The following is a 20,896-nucleotide window of genomic DNA, read 5'->3' as shown; positions in this document are numbered from 1 at the left end:
TGTTGAAATGTGCAAAGCGGCTTGTGTTAAAATATGACAAATACTAGTTTTTCCGTAATTCAGTCGTAGCAATTTCAAACCACACAAGCAGTTTCAAAACCTGTGTAGTCCACGGGGACGAAGTCGCGGGCATAAGCCAGTGTTTCCATAATATAATTAAGAAGAAGTAATACAGTGTAAAAGTGTGTAAGTCGGTCTGTCAGGGTAAAGTAATGTGCGCTCACTGCCGCGTGAACTGTTAAGTGAATCTCGGAAGTCGGTAAAAGTTACCGCGATAGAGTTTAATGGCGCTCGAGCGGGGCCACTTCCTTATCATGGCGGATATAACTCTGGGAACACTTCAAAATAAAGAATATTTATCTCTGATAATATTGTGTGCCCCTTTTTACTCGATTATGGGAGATTTTAGCAGCCTATGGTGTTTTGTATAAAATGTTGTATTGAAGTAAGCGTTACTTTGCGGGAATACAAGTAACCAAAACATTAATTTTCTATAGTCCGCTAAACTAGACAAATCTGTATGGTGCAACGTGCAGCATGCGACATGCACTGCCCGCCCTCCCATTGCTAAACATGCAGGAAAAGCCAGCCACCAAGAAAGCAATACGCACCACCACCACGCAGCACCACACAAATCCTAAAACCACTCGACGCGCGTTTCGCCCCGACACCGGAGCATCCTCGGATGGTACTAGAACGCTAAATTACTTGGTGGCACGGCTTTGCCGGTAGGGTGGTAACTAGTCACAGAGCCTACCACCAGACCAGACCAGAGGCAATTTAGGAGTTATATATTCCCAAATTACCCCTGCCGGGAATCGAATCTGCGATCTCCCACCTATAAGACCACAGCGTTCAATTCTACCCCAGGGAAGTCATCAAAGGATTTTGAGTAAGTATGCAAAGATTTTGTCAAATTCCAACGGGATTTTTAAAATCCAAATGAAAAATGTTAAGTATTCAAGAGATTATTTCCGTATAATGCTCAAAGGTAAACAGGGATATTCTTTAAATAATAAACATTGTTATATCGGGGAAGTACAAACATGAACTAATTCCGCATTTTCGCTGTAGCATTAAGTATTCATCAAGAAGCTTAAAATTTCAACAGCGTTCTCTGTTTCTTGTCTACTCTGCGCTGAGGAGGAGCAAGCTGCGGCTTTTGAACTAGTCTGCGGCTTTAGAGTCTATTCAGACGTGCCACACCGGCGAAATTTTCGACGAGAAAAAAAAGTAGCGAGCAAACGAGCAGGCTAGTCACCTGATGTTAAGTGATTACCATTAAATGAGAATGGTTTGGCCATAATCCTGGTCAAGTGAGGATTGGTAGACTCCACACACTTTTGAGAACACTATGGAAAACCCTCAGATACGCAGATTTCTCAAGGCGTTTCCTTTCACCACAAAACAAGTGATATTAATTAATTGCATAAAACGCACATAGCTCTGAAAAATTTGAGTTACGTGGCCGGGTTTGAAGTTTGAACCGTGAATTTCACCCTGAGGCCAAAGCCTTAACCACTAATCTACCACTGCTTAAGGACTTTAACTCAAGAATTTTGTCATTTTGTCAGTTTTAAAGTTCCGTACCTCAAAAGAAAAAAGGAACCCTTACAGGATCACTCCTTTATGTGGCGTTCTGTCCGTCTTTATGTTGTGTCCCTAAAAAAAACATATAGAGAGAGTTCTTCCCGATGATCTAGAATCATGAAATTTCGCAAAAAGGTAGGTCTTATAGCACAAGTTAACCAAAAAAATGCATGAAAAATTACACCATAAGAATACAAGATTTGTGTTCTTGACTGAATTAGTTAGTGGGATTTAGTCCGTCATTAACTTACAACTTATAATACTGATTTGAGATTACTTGTACTATGATGCGGAACTCTTCGTGCGCGAGTCTGACTCGCACTTGACCAGTTTTTAGAGGTCCGTACCTCAAAAGAAAAAACGGAACCCTTATGGGATCACTTTGTTGTCTGTCCATCGTGTCTGTCAAGAAACCTATAGGGTACTTCCCGTTGTCCTAGAATCATGAAATTAGGCAAGTAAGTAGGTCTTATAGCACAAATACAGGAATAAATCTGAAAACCGCGAATTTGTGATTACATCATTAAAAAAAATTAAAATGTGTTTCAATTTTCAAAGTAAGATAACTATACCAAGTGGGGTATCATATTATGAAACAGCTTTACTTGCACATTCTAAAACAAATTTTTATTTATTTTTATGCATAATAGTTTTGAATTTATCGTGCAAAATGTCGAAAAATACCCGAGTACGGAACCTTCAGTATGTGAGTCTGACTCGCACTTGACCGGCTTTTTCTAGCCGTGTAACCCTTACCCTTTTCCGTCGTGTCAGTGTACAAAGTTAAAATACCTACCAGGTATCTGTGTGTCAGCCCTTTTCAATTCCCTATCTGAGGCGCCGTCACCCCGAGGTCGCAGATTCACAATGCAGCACCTGCGGGGGATGAATTCACGTTTCTTTTCAGCACGGTTTTCGGATAACAATGGACTGACAGCTACAGTTTTAGATTTGTTACGACTCCTATTACATGATATTTAAGGTTTTTTAGGGTTCCGTACCTCAAAAGGAAAAATGGAACCCTTACATGATCAATTTGAAGTCTGTTTGTCTATCCGTTTGTCCGTCAGTCCGTTTGTCGCGTCTGTTAAAAAAATCTACAGGGTACTTCCCGTTGACGTAGAATCATGTAAGATGGCACGTGCCATCCTATCTACCTAGATAGGTCTTATAGCACAAGTAAAGGAAGAAACGGACAGACGGACAGACAGACCAACCGATGGACAGACAGACAGACAGACAAGCAACAGTGATCCTATAAGGGTTGCGTTTTTCCTTTTGAGGTATGAAACCATAAAAAACGGAATAGTCCAGGTTTTAAGTTTGGTGTTACATGGCAAACTTTTTAGAAACATCTGTTTTTAACCCCCGACCCAAAAAGAGGGGTGTTATAAGTTTGACGTGTGTATCTGTGTATCTGTGTATCTGTGTGTCTGTGTATCTGTGTATCTGTGTATCTGTGTATCTGTGTATCTGTGTATCTGTCTGTGGCACCGTAGCGCCTAAACGAATGAACCGATTTTAATTTAGTTTTTTTTGTTTGAAAGGTGGCTTGATCGAGAGTGTTCTTAGCTATAATCCAAAAAAATTGGTTCAGCCGTTTAAGAGTTATCAGCTCTTTTCTAGTTTTCTTGTATAAAAGAAGGTTATATAACCGTTAGGTTCATAATATTCAAGTGTCAATTGACAAATGTCAAGCTGTCAATATGGACGTTGCCTAGATATACATAATTATGTATTTGAAAATGATTTGTCGGGGGTGTTGAAAATTTTTAATTTACACTTGTTTTCTAAATTAAGTACCATGTTCGTGAAATTAGTTCTTTAATCATTTGTTGGGTTAATCGCTTTTAGAACGACAGCATACTCAGTAATGTACCTACTGGCATTGGGTTAAGATCTTGGATGAATTCACGAAGGTCAAGATGAATGAACGAATCAACTAAATTATCATGAAGTCAAATGAATAAACTTAGCCGTTGAAAAATAAGCACACAATAATTAGACCTAGTTAATACCGAGGACAAGCTGGAATTTAAAATATAATGACCATAATTAATGTTAGAAAGAACATGAATGAATAACATGTTGAAAAGAAAACTATCTCATAAAGAATTAAAACCAATTTGAAAGAAAATGCCCGCTGCAAAGAAAAGCGAGAAATTGTATAAAGAAAAGCAGTCAGTTAAGTTCCGGGCGAAATGAGAACATCTCATTATTCTTTGCGGTCGTTTCGTGGGATTTTTTTAAAGAAACGAACGCTTTCTTTCTTTTAGGCCGAGGCTACACTAAATCATGACGCGATTTGCGACGATTAAGTAATCAAAACTATTAAATCCAATGGACAAGTTTTTTATGATGAATCATAATATCATACTAATATTAAAAAGACGAAAGTTTGTATGTGTTTGTGTGTCTGTGACTCTTTCACACAAAAAGTACTGGACGGATTTGACTAAAATTTGGACTGGATACACAGGATTAACACATAGACTACTTATTATCCCGGAAAATCCAAGAGTTCCTACGGGATTTTTGAAAAATCTGAATTAACGCGATCAAAGTCGCGGGTATCAGCTAGTTAATTATAAAAATTAAGTAAAATATCATCAATTCACTCCCGCCTCACTACTGAGCACGAGTCTCCAGATTGAAAAGGGTTAAGCCATAGTCCATCACGCAGGTCAAGTGCAGAAAGTAAACTATACTTAACAAATATATGAAAGAATCATTAAAACTGCTTGAGATCTCTGATAGAGTTATAAGTTATAGAGAGGTTAAGTGTCTCCCTGTACACTTTTTCTTTCTTTTTCTCTTTACTGTTACTTTCTGGTGCCAAAAAACATCTCAACAATTAAAAAAGTTATGGAACTTTAAAGTTGCATAACTTTTAAACACGTAAGTCGTGACGTCACGACTGACGTGGCTTTACATGGTGAAATTAAAAATAACACACCAAACTATATGATGCCCACGACTTTGTCCGCGTGGGTTTAGGTTTTTAAAGTCCCATGGGAACTCTTTGATTTTCCGAGATAAAAGTAGCCTACGTCACTTTCCAGCTCTTTAACAGCAATGAGAAAAATCTCATCGATCCTTTGCTTCGTTGTGACCTGATAGAATGACAAACAAACACACTTTCGCGTGAATTGTAATTAAGTCAGTGATTTACTTTCCCAGTTGTAACCTCAGCCTTATTGTGTGTAAAGGTGAAACGAGAAAAATACTGAACAATTTGATAGTAAAAGATTATTTTTTTCTATGTACAATAGTTACATTACAAAGAAATTCTGAAAGTATTATTATACTAGAGGATGCCCGCGACTTCATCCGCGTGGATTTAGGTTTTTAAAGATCCCCCGGAAACTTGTTTGATTTTCCGGGATAAAAAGTTGCCTATGTCAATTACAGGGACGCAAGCTACCCTCGGTACCTTTCATACAAATCGCGTAACATAAGCTTCATAAGCGGATGGGATTTTGAGAATCCCGTAGGAACTCTTTGATTTTCCGGGATAAAAGTAAAAAAAACAATATCCAAAAGGCATTAAAATGTCACTACCACGTTCAAACCAATAAACCTACTTTTCAATTCCGCACTTAAAGGCTCTTCCGACATTGCGGTCACAGATTCACAATAAAGTGCGGTGGAGGGGGGGAAAAGGGGGGTTAAATTCACGTTTCTTTTGAAGGTGCCTGTTTCGGTAGCGACCGTGGAATAACAATGGACGGGCGGTTACGATTTTGGAAATTATGTTTCGTATTGCGACTCGCCCCGGGTGTTTCATTTTGACTGTTGTTGTACAGCATTAGAAATAGTTGAAAATATAGTTCAGATGAAAAGCGTGTACAAATGTCCATACCTACTTATATACCTACTGTATTATAATAAAAAAAACTAGGAGATGCCCACAACTTCGTCCGCGTGGAAAAATAGGTTTTGAAAAATCCCATGGCAGTTCGCCGATCTCCAGGACTTCACCTACCTATACCTATTCATGCAAAAAATTGCGTCGGTCCGTTGAAATAAATGATTGATTGATTGATTGAAAATACCTGCCAGGTGCGAGTCAGACTCGCACACGAAGGGTTCCGTGCCATCGTATACGATTAACACTTTTTAATTATTATTAGACGCGTTTTACCTACCAATAAAACGCTTATTAATTTACTTACCTTACTCGATGCTTCATAATATGAGATAGGTGCCATTTGTCCCGCCTTAACGCATCTATCTCGCTCTATCATATAGCGCTGTCCCTCTCTCTCTACCACCGCCAGCAGTACGGAGCTGGCCAAAAGGTGGCCGCGTTTGTTTTATTCATTGCGTTGAATATCACCAGGCAGAATTCAAAGTTAAGCATCGAGTAAGGTAAGTAAATTAATAAGCGTTTTATTGGTAGGTAAAACGCGTCTATTAATTTGACTGTACCTTACTCGATGCTTCATAATATCGACACCTCCCACGTAAGTTGTTGTAAGCCACAAAATTGCCATTTTGCGTTTTTTACATAACAATGTCTATTTTTATCTATTTTATATGTTCAATTAAAAAAAAACCTAAAAATGTTGTTTTTTAAAGTACTTATGAGGCGTATAATGTTGTATTTTTCAAACGAGGACGACGTAAAATATCATATCGACCTTTACAACGTTTTATGTGGGGTGAAGTCGCACGTTTGCGCCTCGTATGTAACAGATACAACAGATCACGCCGGACTTCAAATGAAATGTTTGTAACTCAAGACACTGATATGTCACGGTTGTGTTTGCATTTTTTTATTTCATTATCGTATTTTAGTAATTTAATAGTGATGCCAAGCTAAACTATTGTATAGAATACATACAACAATTTACGTCGTTGAGGACACCCAAAAACAGTATTGTATGATGACATACAACCGTTTACGTTGCAGAATTATAATAAATTTTGTGTTAAGTGATACATACAACATTTTACTTCGGCATTTATTTCTCAAAATTTTGTTGTATGATTACATGCTATATTTTACGTTGCTATGACATTGTTTTTTTTCTTACATACGACATTGCATACAATAAAACTATGTTAAAATTTAGTTTGATGGCGACGTAAACCTATGATAGTCAATGAAATAACTAATCGGCTCATCATACCACTAGGTTACCATATAATTAACAAAAAAATCACTACTACAATATATTATTTCAGAGCCTACCTTTCCAATAAATAGGTTGGTAGAACCTGCCAGGTGGTGGAGTCCAATTTCTTTACGGCCTATCGTCCAAAAATAATAAATATTTTTTTTATGATTTTAAAGCTCATGACCAGAAAAAGGCCTGAAATGATACTGTAGTTTTCAGCAGATGCACCTACCTACTGGCAGATCTCTATTGTACAAACACGTGACTTATGGATCTTTAATTTCGTTTTAAAGATACCATAGAGCGGAACAGGAACTCAAAAGTATTCACGAAAGATCTGTCTACTAAACAGGGCCTGCTGATACGACAAAAAACTGACAACACCTCATTTCAGCTAAACTTGAGCTCTTGAAATAAGTGGAGAAGTTCTATGGACAGTTATACACCACAAAACAAAGACTTGTTAAAGATTTGGCTAAAGATCCCAGAGCTAAATTGACGGGACACTATACCCAAGATATCCCAGATGCCAGTTTATACGAGATAAGTATGGCTCTCTATGGATTTTCAATCCCGTCATGGCGATAATGCCGTAATAAATAATAAGTAATGGTTTATTTGTTGTAATGTGGGCACAAAAGGTTAGTGAATCTTATATTCAAATTAATCTAGTTCATTGCATAACGAAATTACAAAGTTACAAACATTACTCAAGAAGAGTCATAGACTCATCTCGCTGCTAAGCCATGTCTATAAGCTGTTCATCAAGCTGTGTTCATAATAATAAGTTCGATGACTTTCAGCATCCCTAACAAGCTTGATTCTGAAAAAGCTTAAGCACACACTTAACACTTAAGGTCACATTCATAAGCTGCGACATGTTATGCATAATATAACTGAAGGCTATTATAATAATCTGCCTCTTTGCTAAGCGTTTGTGAACTATGAGAAAGTTTTTGATTTGGTGGAAACTGGGGCTGTATTAAAGTTGCTATTGAGATGCTGAAACAACTGCCTGTTCATACAAATGCTGAAATAGAATCCTGTACGAAAACACCATGTGTATAGGACCAGACTAGGCCAGTCCAATTGCAGTGACAGAGTGCACATTGAGACATAATTCTCTGAAACTCTTTACCGCTGCTTTGGAAGACGTCCTTATCTTTAAGCTTGGATTGGAATGAACTTGACATTAACATCAAAAGAAATTCACCTTCGATTTGTCGATGACATAGTCACTATCGCAGAAACTCTGAGAAACCTCATTTTGTTTCCCAGAGTTTCTACATTTACAGCTCAATGACATTTGCAAAGTTTCACAACAGCTGGGCCTGAAAATGAACATGAGTGAGACGAAATTTATCTCTAATTCTTATGTCTCGGCCCACCCAGTAATCGTTGAGGGCTCTGCACTCGAAATTATAGAAAAGTGTGTAACCCTGGAACAGGTACCTGGACCAGGTAGGTAAGTGCAATTTCAAGAAACAGGTCAGCCAACGAATCCGACTCGGCGGCAGCGTACGGAAAGTAAATTAGTCTTCGAATAGTGCGTGTTACCAGTGATGACATATTATGGATCCGAGATAATATGGTCACATATTATAATGGAATTCATAAAAAAGTTCAGAGTCACTAAGCGGGCAATTAGAGAGCTATATTTGAAGTTTCTCTACGTGATCGAATCTGGAATGTGGATATCGGTAGGAAAATCAGAGTAACCGGCATAAATGGGTTGCGAAGCTGAAGTGTAAATGGCCGGGGCACATAATTCGAAGGACCCATAGACGTTGAGGTCCCAAGGTGCTGGAACCTCAGACTGTAAGGCACAGCGTTGACAGACTCCCACTAGGTGCACAGACGACATCAAACGAGTCACTAGGAGCAACTGGATTCAGGTGGTGCAAGACCGTGGCATATAGAAGTCCCTACAAGAGACCTATGTCCAGTAGTGGACATCCATTGGTTGGAAATGATGAATCGGACTACACATACTACATTTTTTTTTAATTTTAAACAACGTACACTGTTGTATTTAACACATACGATGACACTCAACCCGTTTTTTCCAGCGTAATTTGTTGTAAGTATCTTATACAACATTTTTCAAAGATGAAACACGCCGTAAAATGTTGTATGAACAAAATCTCAGAAATGTGAAGTATTTCTATAAATTATCTTTCAGAATATGTGAAAGTACTGTAAAATATAACTAGATACCGAATTTCACAAAAATATATTGAAAAATGGAGCTATAATTTCAATTTATATCTTTAAAACGCTCTACTGAAAAGTTGTAGTTTTGGGGATACAACAACTTACGTGGGAGGTGTCGATATGAGACGTGTTTGTTATCGCCTGGTGGTGGTGGTGATCTGCGCCATACAAAGATTTAACATCTTTGACGCCAATGTGACATATATATAAGACAACTGATATGTTGAGCAAATAATGCCATTTTCTTGCTAAGAAAAGAGAAAAGAAAAATTACGGGGTGTAAATCCTCATTAACAAACTATTCACATGATTGCGAGTTAAGAATGAGTTTGCAAGTCGACATACAAAATAACAGAAAAGATATACGCGTGTATGTATTACATCAGGCAAACCATTATAAGCTAGGCAATAAATTTAGCAATTAAAATTATATGCGTGCCTGTATGTGTAATACTCAGTCAATAGGTAAGGCTGACCTCACAAACACTTGTACATTCTTTACATATTATAAAGTCCACCTATTAATTAGACAGCATCAATATTAGGATAGTGATTAGTCATGAAAACAATTGCCATTGCAAGATTGATTAAATATTTTAGACTCACTCTATGAGTCAATAATATAATATATGGGTACCACCAAAAACAATATAACTGGGTCAAAATACAGCTATTTCAACAACAATAGACAATTGACCCAATCGTTTCGAAATCATACTGAAATTATTACCGTCCTGCATGAAATCCTCGGACATCTGATATCTTAGATATCTACTAAGAACAATTTAATCACAATGAACACTCCTGGGTAAAAATAAGTAACTTAGTACATGCGCAAAACATGCCCTGGAACGAATTTAAAATGGAAAGGTCCCTTTGTTTAAAATAACTATTTTCACTATGACCAGGAAAAATCTTCCCAGAAACGTCTAGTTTCTTAAGTTCCATGTCCTTTTCTTGGCTCATAGCTTTGCTATTTAGAAAAGTTCGTACAGTTCTCACCAGAACAGAAGAAAGTTTTAATTTGAAACTCATAAATAAACAATTCATCATTGTTTAGGTATTTCCTTCTTACTCTTTGTTTTATCATTCTACAGAATTGGGATGATGCCACTGTCAAAAATAAATTATAGCAAATTAAGCTTTTGGTTCCTTGCATATCATGGACTTCCGCAAAATAACGCTTGCTTCTTATAATACATGATAAAAAGTCGCTGATTTGACTAGCAGCCATTCTTCCTATTATTAGAATTAGAAGTTTATTTTAAACTAAGCATGAAAAAGCTATAAAGGAACACTCTACAACCTGCGTTGGGCGGCTGTAGCTAGGACACTTTGAACCAGACCAGGACTTGTAATGACTTATTGTTAGCCGAAATGTTGACTTCATTAATTAATGATGAAGGGATTAATGAGTTAATGCCCAGCTATGGTGATAAAACGTAGTTATTAAAAACTGTCTTCTGGCACAATGCTTAGTCATACCAAGATCTATCTTGGCGCGCTCAATATTTTTTTTTTTTTTTTTTTTTTATATTATAATGTTTTAAAGATTTTAATTTCGAAGCAATAACGGAACAAAAACCTTTTGAAGACGTTTTTCAACGAGCTTAAAGTTTCATAAAACGAAACTTATTAGAAATCTTATCACAAAGGAAGTAAAGGATTATTTAAATGATAAGAAGCTTAAGAATGAGTTTCTTAACAACTCCGATAGCTTGTAAACACTACATTATGTGAAGTCAGTAAAGATTTGTTATTATTAAATATTAATAATTTTGTGAAGTGGTGATAATTCAAAGAACAGGTAACTACCCAGCTGAGCCTTGTGAGCCTTTCCCATGCCTGGGCGCATTTCGAACCCTCGTAGCTTTAGTTTTTAAGTTTACGTAATTAAGTATCACCATTACATCATCATAAGAACCCAAAAATTGACCATCGAAAAGTGACAAAGACAAGGTAGGTAAGTACTACTTTGAATAATTCATGACAACAATGTTTAACTACGCTAACTTGAAGACAGTCAGCAATGCTCGTACAATTCACAAAAGATATGAAAAGAAATCAACCAAGTTCAATCATAAAAGTGGATATTTTACTGGTAAAAACAAGGAATATTCTCACAGTTTCAATTTATTGAAAGTTTTATGGTAATGTTACCCAAATAGCCCGTGTCGAGGATCAGAATATAGTCAGGGGCACGGTAAGCTGATTCGGTACGAAAATTCATTCCTTGCACAATAGTATCCGAACGAACTGTACAATAAAACTATCTTAACCTGTTCATTTGACATCTTGGATTGGACTGATATTGTTCCAGCGTCGGACATACCTTGCTCCTGGAACTTTTACGATCCAAACCTACACATGATTATTAAATCCAACGACATCATAGAAGATGTCGTAGATTTTAGGATTACAGCCCACTTATAACATATACAAGGTAAAGTATTGCGTTAATGCTTCTTGTAGCATCCTTGCACACAGATCTTATTCACTCAGAATTAATAACCATGTTACAATTACGAATAACTATGAAATTAAATCACACCCCTCTTAAGTTCTGATACATCAGGCTGGATCAAAGTTATTATTCGAATATAGAAATTCGTTAGATTTGAAAATTTTTGTCCGCTGAATCAGTTTCTGAACCAAAAATTTTGAAAAATAAAGGGGTTGTTTTATTTTAAAAGTATAACCATGAATCTTCTGCCACGAGCAGAGCATATGAAATTTTTTTTTTTTTTTTTTTTTTTTTTTGTCATGTGACTTTGAACTGGAAAACGATTTTAACAGTTAACATTAAATTTTCCATGTAAGAAGGCTATCTTGTTTAAGATTATAGAATGAGATAGCAGCACAATTTAAAAAAGTTTTGCTACACCGGGCACGGCTAGGTGCGAATAAATCTAGCATTTCATTCTAAAGTCTTTCTCCGCCATACGAGTATGCGGTTAGCAAATGCTAATTCCGAGGAATGCCAAGTCTAGAAACATAGTCGGCATGACCGTTGTTTTGTTGCAAAACTGAAAATGTATTAGACTATGATCCAGGATTGAAACGTACAAAATACTAAATAACTATTAAATGTCTCAACTTTGAAAGCATGTTTCTGAGAAGGAGCAATCATAGATTTAGGGGACATGATATGAAGCTACATGTCAATTATCATTGTCAAATCCATTAAAACACTTTCTGACCCACAGAGTCGGTCACATTTGGAATAAATTGCCCAAGGATGTGGTTATGTCAAGCTCTGTTAACCAGTTCAAGAAAACATTAAACAAACATTCGGAAAAACTCGAAGTACCTCTGATATAGACGAATCAGCGAAAGCTGCTTAGTCTATTATAAATAATAAATAATGATAATAGTAATCTGGTAGCCACGATGCCAGTTCCAAGAGAGGAGCAGATTGCGTCCTCTTCTGTCATAAGTCCATGCCAGACGAAAAAGCTGACCATGACCTTGGAAATGAGGTGATACTTTTAAATAAACTCTAACATCCTTGTTGACTTTTCCATTAAATGCATTGCACTTAGCATACATGCATTTACATCAAAAATATATTGATTGATTGAAATTTACAATAACCGGAAACTTCTCCTGGAATGCATCGTTTTGGTCCAAGGCTCGACAAAGAGAAGTCTGCCCAATCAAGCACGACACGCGATGTCCATGCAACGTTGTTTGTGAGAGAATAAGCTGCAAAAGGCATGTAGATGGAAGAAAGGAGATTCTGATACCATCATCTCAAATCCTTCGCTTCATGCAGATCAATAATATGAGGGAAGGTGCAAAAACCTGCTATTCTTCAGAAAATACAGTTTCGAGAGCCGAAAGAGTGGGTCACGTGGACGCAAGCCGCCACTGCTGGCGCAAACATGCACTCGCACTCGCGTACTGCAGCGGGCGCCACTCACGCAGGAGGTTCGCACGCTCATGTCAGTCACTGAACAAATCTACCTGATCAGTTGATCACTGGGCATGCTCATGTAGACCACAACGATATATGACGAGTATAGAGTCATTAGGTTAGTTGTAAATGGTAAAAAATATTATTATATAATTCAAACTATTTAACCCTTCTCATTTAGTGAAGACAGCCGTGCTCTGTAGTGAGCTGGTGATGCGTTTATCATATAATGAATTTAGGTTAACGTATCCATTGAATTAGCGTGTAATGATAGAATTAAGTTTTCCACATAAAAATAATAAATTGCTATGTTGGGTTTCTTTTCATGTTATTTATAGGCACCTTTACTTGGTCAGAAGTATGGCTCCTTTAGCTTGAGAGATGTGAATAACACATTGTTATAAACTTAATACTTGCTGTAATTAGCCAGCAGCAAGAGAGCGACAGCCAATTAAAAATGATTGCATTGCCCACTGTACACACTGTAGATGTCAATCTATGGCAATAGGACTGCGATATTTGGATGACTCCCATTAAAAATATCGGGAGCTTGTAAAAAGCGGTATGCGATACGCTTTATGAGATATAAGAATATATTTATATTATGTGTAATTTCGGAGCTTTTACTTTTCCCAATTTGTTTGTAAGGCGACGCAAGTGGCCTCTGAAATTTATATCAATATATTTGCATTCGGTATCGCTTTGAACCCATACTTTCCTTAATAAGGTCATGCAAAAGACCATAAAATTATTTACTTCGTGACTGAAACGAGAGCAGCTGTGCTCCTAGCAACGACTACCCTGCAAGGGCAAGTAGGCATGGACCATTACAAACATAAATGCATGAGGTGTGTTGACCAGCCTGCGTAGTTCAACTGTGTCTGCGAGGCGTAGCTAGATTTTTAATCAGCCAAAACATTAGGTCCGGAGCGTAAACCTTAGCATAAATATCAGTGGCGCCCAAGAGCGACTGATTGATATTCCACTGAGAGTTGAGACCATAACAATGTCATGCACACTCCCGCGAGGAGTTGCTTACTTGGCTTATACACTGCGCCCGCGAGGCGTAGTTAGCTTATTAAATGGCCCATGCACTCCCGCGAGGAGGCATTTAATTTCTAAGTTGCACCTGCGAGGTGGATCTAGGTTTCTTTAAAAATGGCTCATGCACTCCCGCGAGGAGGCATTTAATTTCTAAGCTTCACCTGCGAAGTGGATCTAGGTTTTTAAATGGTCCATGCACTCCCGCGAGGAGGCATTTAATTTCTAAGCTTCACTTGCGAAGTGGATCTAGGTTTTTAAATGGTCCATGCACTCCCGCGAGGAGGCATTTAATTTTTAAGCTGCGCCTGCGAGGCGGAGCTAGATTCTTAAATGACCAAAACCACTGCCATGTAAACTCCCACGAAGAGCCATTCTGTTTTCAAACATACGCCTGCGCGGCAAAGGTAAATTTTTTTAAAAACTTTTTAACATTTCTTCGAGCCTTACACTTTCGCTTCTCTTAGGTAACTCTAATACCGTTGTTCTGAATATGACCATGAATCCAATTCAAATTCAAAATGTTTTTATTCAATTAGACTTATACCAGTTCTGTTAACTCGTAAAAGGCATCTACCACGGGTTTAGTTCATGAAAGCCGGTCAAATTATCAACATATCGTGAGAGATAATATATTTATCGTGGTAGGTGGATAGGCATGAAAGTTTTACATCATTTGATAAGCTATAAATTTGTTCACTTTCAATAGGCTCGATTAATCTGAAAACTGGTATCTGAACCTTTTATTTTCAATGTAATCAATTATGTACTTCTACTCTGCAAGAATCTAAAAGTAAATGAAACGGAAGCACCGGTACTACCGGGATACCTTTTATATTAAATTATAAATAGCATTAGCTTTTTAAACAATAAATATTTCAACATTTCTTTCCATAGAAAATAATAGCATTTAAAAATATGAATGACGTGAATGTTCACGACGTCGCACGTCGCGCTGCACATTGTCCTTACCTACCCACAAGATTAAGTACTATGTACCTACATTACCAATTTGGCATTATGCTGGTATAATTATTTATATTGTATAGCTATAATTAATTAACTCAGTGCCAGGTAAAACCAACTGTGGTTTTTGTGGCGCTGAATGTAACAAAAACTGCAAATGTTTTAAAAAACTACCTACATCATGGAGTAGTTTTTCGTTCACAATGAATTGTTGGAAATTATATAGGATTCATTGACGGTAGCTTAATAAAATCGATATTTGACTCATTCGATGTCAAACTATCTGTTGAATCATGTATTTGAATTAACAAACTACCTCTAAGATGACATTTTCATAAATAGCCAATGAATTTAGCTATGCAGTAAAATTTTGCTTAAGAAATAAAAGCATTTCTATACTCAAACATTTATAAGAATTAAATAAATTGAAAAACTCACGTGATCTGGTTTACCGTCTTTATGAAATATTGTTTAGTAATTATACTCTTGCACGAGTATTATAATACTTTATCCAATGCAGGTAATTTTTTCTCCAGAGTGCTGCTTTAAGCAAGCACAACCGTTCTCGGCGGGAAACAAAACGCCAATGAATAAAACAAACGCGGCCACCTTTTGGCCAGCTCCGTACTGCTGGCGGTGGTAGAGAGAGAGGGACAGCGCTATATGATAGAGCGAGATAGATGCGTTAAGGCGGGACAAATGGCGCCTATCTCATATTATGAAGCATCGAGTAAGGTACAGTCAAATTAATATTTTTATTTTTTTTCTCTTGAATAGGTACTTACTATATTATTGGACCTACGATCCATGTAATTGGGTTGAAAAATCTTTTTTTAAAACTTCACTAACACAAAATAAATATGATTGGTGAGACAATAATGATAACAGTGAAATGAAACTTGACTGCTAAATTAGAAATGAAAATAGGAGAGTAATTCCAAGTTAAACATTGAACTCATTTCCACGTCAAACATTATCTTTCATTACGGATTTAATGAAGCAAGTAATGAGAAGGAAACCACGACTTTAACCTTTTAACCGCGGAAATGTTAACTTCTATATTTTACTGCTGAAATTTTGAACATGAATACATTTTGAATATTAGGTTTAATTTAGCTGCATTTATATTATTATTTGCCAGCGTTAAATAGTGTTTTTTTTATTTGTAGACTAGTGCTTGGCTGTAATGAGACCTGCTTGCAAGTGATGATGCAGCCTAAGATGGAGCGCGCTTGTCTAGAAAATGCCTATTCACTCTTGACTTTAAGGGTATACATTCCCATATTAAAATATACCTAATGATGTACCTACTGAATATTTTGCAGCCTGTATGCGTCCATTGCTAGACATAGGCCTTTTCAAGTACGCGTCACCAATGACCAAACATGGTCCTTCGCCTTCCTCATCCATCTGCTTTTACGCAATAACCAGAGAAACGGATTGCAAAGCTGAAGTAGTAATGGACGAGGCACATTGTTTGAAGAACTGACGTTGATGTTGCAAGGTGTTAGAATGGCGACCTTGCATCGAAAACACAACGTTGATAGACCTCAAACTGACAGATGACATCAAATAAGTTGCTGAAGCCGATGCGGCTCAAGACCTCGGCAGACCTTGTGAGAGACTTATGCTCAGCAGTGGAGGTCTAGCGGTTGATAAAGAAAGTGACCTTTACAGATAGATGCAAAAGTTTTGAATCTAATGGGAACAAAGAAAATCATTTTTCAAACATGATAATATGCATAGAATACAGCGTGAAAGACAATATCCAATTTTATATTGGGACTTCAAAAAAGATTCAAATAGACAAAAAACAGTATAAGATTTATTTAATTTTGCAGTCAACACCAAACAGAAAGGTTTAAAATAATAGAGTTTAAAAAAAATATTTGCAAGCGAATAATTCACGAGTGACTAATTTCAACTGCTGCATGCTATTCAGCTTCTTTTATTTTGCACTTTCCAATTTTCTGGGCATTAAATTGAGTTATCTGAATGTGGAGCTTTTAGACAAATTGCGCTCTGAATATTTCTATTACGGCTAACTTCAAATTTTACGACTAGCCAACCCTCTACGTGGAATAAAAACTAAATCAATGAATGTATTTTCTATTCAAGGTTTATAGGCTTTTTGAGAGATCAAGTTTAGTAAAAAAAAGTAGCAGATTAATTTACTAAGTATATCAGAGTTATTTAATCTCTTGATTAAAATAGTGATTCCTTTTACAGTGTTTAAATGGTTTTTTACGAATAATGACTTCAAATCGTTGTATCCTACGAATAACGACACTGTTACAAAATCCTACTTTTCGGGAGAAGCATTTTTGTATTCTATTTTAATACTAATGAACATGTATGCAATCTTCCAGTTTACAATGTTGGCAAAGGATTTTAGGATATAAAGGGGTTTATTGGTTTTTTTTCAATTGCAAGCATCTATCTAAATTTTTCTCACTCTGAGAGAAAACTTGAGTTCAGTAGTGGGCTGGCGATGGGTCGAGCCTGATGATGATGATAAGTACGTTCCAATAATCGTATGTCAATATACAATCTATAATAAAAAGGTATAGTTTGTAAGTTTGTTTGTAGGGGTAATCTTTCTAACTACTGAACCTATTTTGAAAATTCTTTCACTAGTAGAAAGCTGCATTATTCCTGAGTATCTGCTATATTTTATTTAAGTACAAAAAAAAATTAGAGATCCCTACGAATATTGTAGTAAGGGTCGCTAGTCGTCTACAAAGCTGAGTTGAAGTCACCAAAAAGGCTTAATTGGATTCCTCTCCAACCGTATTCCCTGGCTCTTAATAGTAGTACCTATTTAACAAAATTATTTTTTAATGTCTGGATAAAAAATAGTAATACTAATGTAATACAAAAATAAGGTTAAATGAAATCTAGAAGTAAACAAAATCATAGTCAAAACAAATTAAACGTGCAAAACATTCCTTGAACCGTTCAAAGAGAATCCGTCTAAACTCTGTGAAGAACCCGCAAAAACTAAACCAAAACAAAGATTTCATCGGTCAATGTAAAACAGCAGCGCCTGAATCCGACAAATACCTCCATTAAACAAAAGAAGGCGAGATCAAATAACTGAACATTGAGGGAAACTGAAAGCTTTAATATAAAGGTGTCGTCACAATAAACGCAGGCCAGCCGCGTGATACGCATTTAACGGATGCCTTTTCCATCAAAACTTCTCCATTTTCAACGTGATGTAGAAAAAAAAAACAAGTGCGAATTGGATTCGCACACAAAGAGTTCCGTACCATCATACAAGAAATGACACTAAGTATTTTTTTCATGGCGGCCAATGACTTTGATGGCGGCCATTTAAAAAAAAATATTTGTTGTTATAGCGGCAATAGAAATACAATTCTGTGAAAATTTCAACTCTCTACATATTACGGTTCACGAGATACCCGCTGATAGACAAACGAGCAGATGAGGCTTAGTAATTTCAGTGCGACTTGGACTCGCTCGACCTTTCGACAAGAAGTAACACTTTGTAATATTTTTATGTGAATCAGTAATTTATTCACCTTCATGTTATTTACACACACTTGTATTTGTACTTGAAAACTGCGTATACAGTATTATGACACTAGTGTTTTATTTTAATGTTTTTTTCTATAGAGGCAATTACATAAAATCACGAGCGGGCCTGCGTTTGGTGTGTCAAAGCTTTAGGGGTGTAGGAAAAATAAGCCACTTGTGAATTCTGCTCTCGGAACGATTTTAAGAGCCCTTCTTCCTCGTTATTATCTTATTTTTCTTGCTTTCAAATGTGCAGGTATTTTACCCGGCGCTTCATGATTTCCGTTTCAAGTCCAGAGACAATATTTCCCATTGTCTGGAATATTTTATCGAAGTTTTAAACGATTACTAATTTTCAGACTAATTTAAAGTTTCAAACTTAACTTTTTGAAGTGAAAGCTTTTTTAGTATCGTTGTATTATGAAACTCAAAGAAACGAAGAACCAACACTAAATGAAACATCGAAATGAATGAATGAATGAATGAATTTGAATTTATTTATTCAATGTAGGAAAATATGCGCCAACTGTCACTTTAATTGACTCTACCACCGGTTCGGAAAGCAGATCATACCGAGAAGAGCCGGCAATAAACTCAGCAGTTGCTCTTTTTTTTTTAAACAAAATGTTACATTATGTAAATACGCAATAAATAAATGTAACTATTACACTACCTTGTGGGTTGCAGAATGCAAAGCCAACCGTTTTGATTAACAGTCAAACAACCGACAACTGACAATATTGCAATCTTATCATTTAGAAACTCGTCAATTATATAATTACCGTACTTAACAATATATTATTGAATAATTTATGGTTCAATGCCACATTAAAGCGTCATGAATAATTTCATTACGCGTGGCCCCAAGACCCTACCCTGTGGAACCCCAACTGCCGAATCTAATTTCTGGAGCGGTGACTGTCACCCCATTGTTATTCTACAGTCGCCGCCGGTATTGGTTCCGGCACCTTTGAAAGAATCGTGAATTTATTTACGTTCTTTTTCATTGTGAATCCGTGATCAACTCGGTCAAACGCTTTATGGGAATCGGCGTATATATTAGTTTAACGTAATAGGTCATTAAAGACGTTTGTACTATGTTAATTGTATTTTTACGCTACTGAATCAATCTGATAATGACAAAGAGAGAGCTGTTTTGAATCGCACACAACAATTTCATTATCGCCATCAACCTGTCAATGGTCCATCTGCCATGCTTCTTCAGTGAGGGTTAGCAGGCAACCATATACCACAAGGTGGTGCTCCAAAATCAATGCATATACCAGACTGTCTAATTTCTAATTAATTATAATACACAGGCATGCTCCAACTAGGTCTCATCATTGCTTTTCATCAGGCATGATTGCGGTCAAGTGAAAAAAATAATTGAAAAGAAGCTACAAAACTTTAGAATCATCATCTCCACAAATATTTATGAAATGTCTGAAGATTCAGAGCAAGAAAATCTGATAATAAAATAACTAGAACTAAAATAGTTTCAAAAGAAAACTGAGTCGTAGGTCGATTATATTTCAAATTTCTTTTAATACTTCATTTATATTCAGCAAAATTCCTTGAATTTATTTTATAATGATTCATAACATCGTCACATTTTTTAATGGTAAGGAATTTTCCTTAATCTTAAAAGAAAGTTCTTTAAAGTTTCAAAACAGCTTATGGAAAATCATGATTTATGTGAATCATTATCAATACAACCAAAAAAAATTTTTACACAAGTTTCGGCTCTTCTGAGTAGAAACTGCTTCATAACCCGGCGGCAGAGTTGTACCTTATCATAAGACCATAAAACATAGTGTCAGCTCTTCTCTGAGGATGAATATAAGGCATATATATAAATTAAAAAAACATTTTCATTCAATTTTTTTAATACATAATATTAAAACATTGCATGCATTTATTTCTCTCTCTATATTTAATTCTCATCAATGACTGTTTGTTACCAAATAAATTGTATAATTTATGTTAATTGACCTATAATATTATGTTTGGAATGGTTACTCCAATTGCAATTATTTTACTTTGGTAATGTAAAATTTAGTTTCGAGTAACAAGTATACCAATTTAATGGACAAATGACAATGTTCATGCATATGAATGTTTCAGTTACTCACCTGTAAAATAATTTCAGTCCTTCAAATTTCAGAAATTTTGACTTACGTAATATAACCAGAGAGGCCATTAAAGCCTACTTTTCTTACACTTGAATTTCGTCTTACATTTTGAAAGCATCCTCAGCCTGATCTCAGACAATACATCTCGATAAGAAAAGAATCTTCCCTTTAGATGTTACTTCTTTGTTTTCGAGATTAACCGAACACTTGAAAACTCGAGTTCAGCTTAAAACAGGCTCAAGCAGGCGATTGTGAGATAAAAAGGAAGATTTTAATGTTAAATATTCTACTTTGTAATATTTTGCACGCAATTTTATTTTTTATTTCTGAGTAGAGCTGTTCGACCTTGGCCGATTTTGATGACTTCTCTCTTA

At 36.2% G+C, this 20,896-nt stretch overlaps 1 protein-coding gene across 1 annotated transcript in view; it reads right to left on the bottom strand.

Annotated features, from left to right (window-relative positions):
- The window catches only part of LOC123877190 (Down syndrome cell adhesion molecule-like protein 1 homolog), a 230,167-nt gene that overhangs the window by 62,868 nt on the left and 146,403 nt on the right, over positions 1–20,896 (bottom strand). The window lies entirely within an intron of this gene.

Source organism: Maniola jurtina, chromosome 23 (genome assembly GCF_905333055.1).
Source record: "Maniola jurtina chromosome 23, ilManJurt1.1, whole genome shotgun sequence".
Classification (NCBI taxonomy): domain Eukaryota; kingdom Metazoa; phylum Arthropoda; class Insecta; order Lepidoptera; family Nymphalidae; genus Maniola; species Maniola jurtina.
This window is presented reverse-complemented; position numbering and strand designations above follow the sequence as displayed.